We start from the raw sequence: 4,588 nt of genomic DNA, 5'->3' as shown, positions 1-4,588 counted from the left end.
GGGTCCAGAGGAGGGCCACCCACATGATCAGGAGTCAGCAGGGCAGGCCTTACGAGGACCTGAACCTGTTCAGCCTCTACAAGAGAAAGCTATGGGGGGATCTAGTGGCCGTTTACAAACTAGTCGGGGGGACCAGCAGGCATTGGGAGAGTCCCTGTTCCCCCGAGCACTACCAGGAGTGACAAGAAATAATGGTCACAAGCTGGCAGAGGGTAGATTCAGATTAGACATCAGGAGGTGCTACTTCACGGTCAGGGCAGCTAGGATCTGGAACAAACTTTGAAGAGAAGTGGTGCTGGCTCCTGCCTTGGGAGTCTTTAAGAGGAGGCTAGATGAACACCTTGCTGGGGTCATTTGACCCCAGTACTCTTTCCTGCCACGGCAGGGAGTTGGACTTAATGATCTGCTCAGGTCCCTTCTGACCCTACCAACTATGAAACTGTGAACTATGAAACTATGAATAATAGCCATGCAAAGAATGGTTCTCTTCCCTGGTGAGGAACATGATGCTGCTCATCTCTTTCATAGAATACTTAGGCAATGCGTAGAGGGGATGTGGAGGGGCATGTGCCTCCCCTGAGACTGGCCGCCACTGGAGCCACTGTTGGTTTCTGTGGGCAGTCACTGTTCGCCATCCTCCCACCCCACAACATCACCAGCGGTGGCTGTGGGCAGTCCCCACTCGCCACTTACTGCCGCCATCACAGGAGGCACCAGTCATTCACAAAAGAATATCTGATACTAACACTTCAACAAAGCTACCTGTGTAAGAGTGAGGGACAGAGGTCATATCCCAGAAGCTCTTCATTTCTGAATGGATGGATTCATCTGTTATCAGAAGGTAAAAAAACACAGAACAAAGCATTTTTATTATCTTATACATAACATTGTTTGGCTGCACCCTCAACAAGACACTGTATAGGTTTATATTGGGAAGGTTTTTTTCAGAACCCAGAAAGTTAGAACATATATTATTTTAATGAAAGCATAGATTGTAGAGGCTACAAAAAAATCCACAGGAAGATCCTAAATCCTCCAACACTTTGGATTTTTCAACAGCCTGGATTTGGATTTACCCTAATAATGTGTATACTTAGCACTTAGAATCACATGTTTAAGGTCCATAGAAAATACAATTTACCAGCTGTGCAAGTATTTTTCTAATGACTCAGACTCTGCTTTTTTCTTAATGTATAAAAAATGTGATGCTTTTAAACTGAGTAGCATAAATTATTTTGTTGCCTCTCTGTAGTTATATAATATAGCCTTTTTTCTTGGCTATGGTTTAATTCTGTGATATAAAGATTTCCATGTATCCCCTGTACCTCCTGGAGTTTGATTATTTTCAACCCTTGGTGGACTGGCTTTTAAGTGTTTTCCTATCATTTAGTTCCTAATCACTTAAGACAAAAATTCTACCCATTTACTGTTTGTGAAATGGAGTGGCACCAGTTCTGCTGTGTCTGGAAGTCATTGTGCCTAGTGTAGGGGAACAATATGGATGGTGACAGAAGTAATATCTGTTGTACAATCAACACCCTGAAAGCACTCTATAGCCATGCCCTGACAGAAGTGCACGGCTGCGGAGTGTTTTAAAAGTGCCCAATTGTGCAACAAATTTACTCTCATTTAATGAGGGTTCAGATGAAGGCCCTCCGAAGTGGAGCACCTTCATTAACTTCTGTTTGTCCCTGCCTGCAAGCAGGGCTGGACTGCATCAGCCCAGCCATGTCCCCAGTGCTGTCTTCAGGATGGGAAGGGGGAGAAGGCAAGACAAGGAGCTGCAATCTGGGGTTTGTCCAGTTTATGCTTGAGGAGGAGTGCACGGATTGGAGCACCCCATTCTGGGGGGGGCTCTAACCCACCCACCCCCTGCCTCAAGAGCAGGCTGGGCAGACCCTAGACTGGAGCTCCCTCCCTTGCCTTCTTCCCCCTCCCATCCTGAAGACAGCACTGAAACTGGTGGGGAGAGCTAAGGGAGAGAGGCTGAAGACACACAACCTCTCTCTGCTGGATCAGTTCCAAAATGGAGCTTGATCCTCCCCAAACAGCAAATGTCCGTTGGGTCAGAGGGTTTGCTGTAACTCACAGTGCTTTCTGTGAAGCTCCATGAGTTATAGTGAGTGCCTATGAGAGACACTTCAGTTACAAAGGTCAATTTTAGGCAATAGATCAACAAGTGGAAATATAAATGAATAAATAAAACATGAAAGACAGTATATGTATTTCTCATTACTATTCTAGTTCCACCTCTACTGAGGTAAATGGAGCAATGAGGGCAGGATCAAGCCCTACATAAAACAGTCATGTAGGATTGAGGAACCATTCATATAAAGCATTTGTTATGACTGCAATCAGAAACAAATACCACAGCATTGTCCCCAAAGTTGTGCTTGTTCAACTATGAAAACAAATGGTTAAAGTATAGCAAATAGCTCAGATAATTGTAAAATGTATACTCTCATTTACATCTACTGTTCTTCAGAGAGATAAAATGAAGGTGACACTACAATATTGCAAGACATTAATTTCTGACATGCACTGTAACACTGTTTCCTCCACAAAGCATTTGACCCAGGACTTTTTTTATGTCTTATTGTGCATCATGCTCCTTCCCCTTCCTGTTCAGACCCTTTGTGAGGTTTTGTGAAAGCATGGGTATTCTAGTATTTTAAAAGGCAATTTGACACAGATTTCTTGACTGTGTTGCATAAGATGATGATATAAGAATTTATTGGAATTTCCTAGATAATTTATTGTTTCTACAGTTCTCTTATTTGGGCTAAGTACAGACAGTTAAAATGCGTGGGACAGAATCAATTCAATCTAGCCAGCTTCCTTTAAGCTGCCTAGATTGAACCAATAACTAACTGAACTGCCAGTCAGTTTTCAGCTGGGAAAGGCAGGGGGGATTCTCTCCCTCCCCCTTCCTAGTGTAACCCAGGCAGTACTCCAAGAGGTATGCCCTCTCCAATTGAAGGAATCAAAAGAGGTGCACAAGTGCTGTGGGGGGTGTAGGGACCCTCCTCCCCCCATAGAGCAGAGCCAGACCACCAATGGGAACTTAACCATATACCTTTTAATGAGAGAACAGTACTGGGAATATAACCAGTATAAACCAGGGGGTATAGGGGACACTACAATGCCCTGAGGGGGCAGGATTCAACAAAGGTTAGACACTTACAATCACAGACGTATTCATCCAGTTGACAAAAGACAGGGTTAACTAAAATATAAAACACAAACAGCAGAACAAACAATACTGGTTGGTGAAATATAAAAGGCACAAAATATAAAATGGCATATGACAAGGAATTTAGGGCCTAAGTACGTAAAGCAGGGAGAAAGGAGAAAAACACAATGGCCCCTTTCCACTGCAACAAGAATTTCTCCCTACTTCATTCACCCCAGCTGGGACTTATACTCAGATCTCCCATGTAGTAGGCAGAAACTCTACCACACGGCCACCAGTGCTGGTATGGTAGCAAGCTGCTAGGGGTCTTGACCTTCCAGGAGCCCCAGCCTCATGTTGAGCTGCCAGGCCTCTTATTGGAGGAGCTGGAAGCAGGGCTGGGAACCTCTCAGGTCACTGCTCAGATCCTTGCTGGAGCTGGGAAGCCTCTCCTGCCAGCCGCATGCTGCACTGCTGAGGGTCCAACTGCTGCCTGCAGGTCTCGCTCCTTCAGGCTCTTCTGGGGCAACTGCTCCCACCCCACTGGCCCAGCTCTTGCCAGCTCTTTGAGACTCCTTCCTTGTGGTCCCTTGCTGGTCTCCTCTGAGTCAGTTGCGCTGCCCATTTTATCCACCTCCAGGTGACCCCAGGGGCCAATGGAGGGTGAGTCTCTGGGGCTTGATTGGTGAGAAAAGGGAATCCCAAGTCCTCCAATCATCTTTTACCCTTTCAAAACCCCTGGGCCAGGTCACTGCCAGCCAGCCTGCCATATCAGCTCCTGATTGCTTCAGCCACTGCCACAGGAAGGAGGGAGAAGTCCTCTGAATTGGGTGCTTTCCCATGCAGCCCAGCCTGGGGGTACAGGAGAGCCCCCATCCTGTGGGGCTTCCCACCACCCCAGCCAGGGTCCGCCAGCCTGGGGCAGCTCCAGGGAGCTGAAGGGAATTTTCCCTCTCCCAAACCCCAGAGCTGCTTGCCTTAGCTGCTATAAGTCTCATGGATAGCCCAGGGCAATGTCAGGGAGCAGAGGGAAATTCTTTTGCTCCCCTGCAACTAGTTTTGCCTCAGATTCACAGCACTGAGGCAAAACTGACTGTGGAGGAGCAGGAGAATTCCCTGGCTAAGGGGATGTTGGGGTCTGTTCCCCTGCCTTCCCACCGTCCCTATAGGATGATGGACACAGGCAGGAAGCAGACTAGGGAGCAGAGGGGTGAGGCAGTCCCTACTGCTCTGGAGCAGACAGCACAGCTCAGGGCCGCAAAGCATTCTGGGATACGAAGGGACTATGAATTAACTTGAACCAGGAAGAAGTTCCATAAACTGATTTGACCTAAATCAGTTAAATCTGATACTACATCCAACAAGGTTTATCTTAAACTTGTTTTGGCCATTTTGAAAGTGGTTTATGTGCACTGA

This window comes from Crocodylus porosus, unplaced genomic scaffold (assembly GCF_001723895.1).
Source record: "Crocodylus porosus isolate Cpor-Errol unplaced genomic scaffold, CroPor_comp1, whole genome shotgun sequence".
Classification (NCBI taxonomy): domain Eukaryota; kingdom Metazoa; phylum Chordata; order Crocodylia; family Crocodylidae; genus Crocodylus; species Crocodylus porosus.
The sequence above is the reverse complement of the archived record's forward strand: the minus strand, read 5'-3'. Positions refer to the sequence as shown.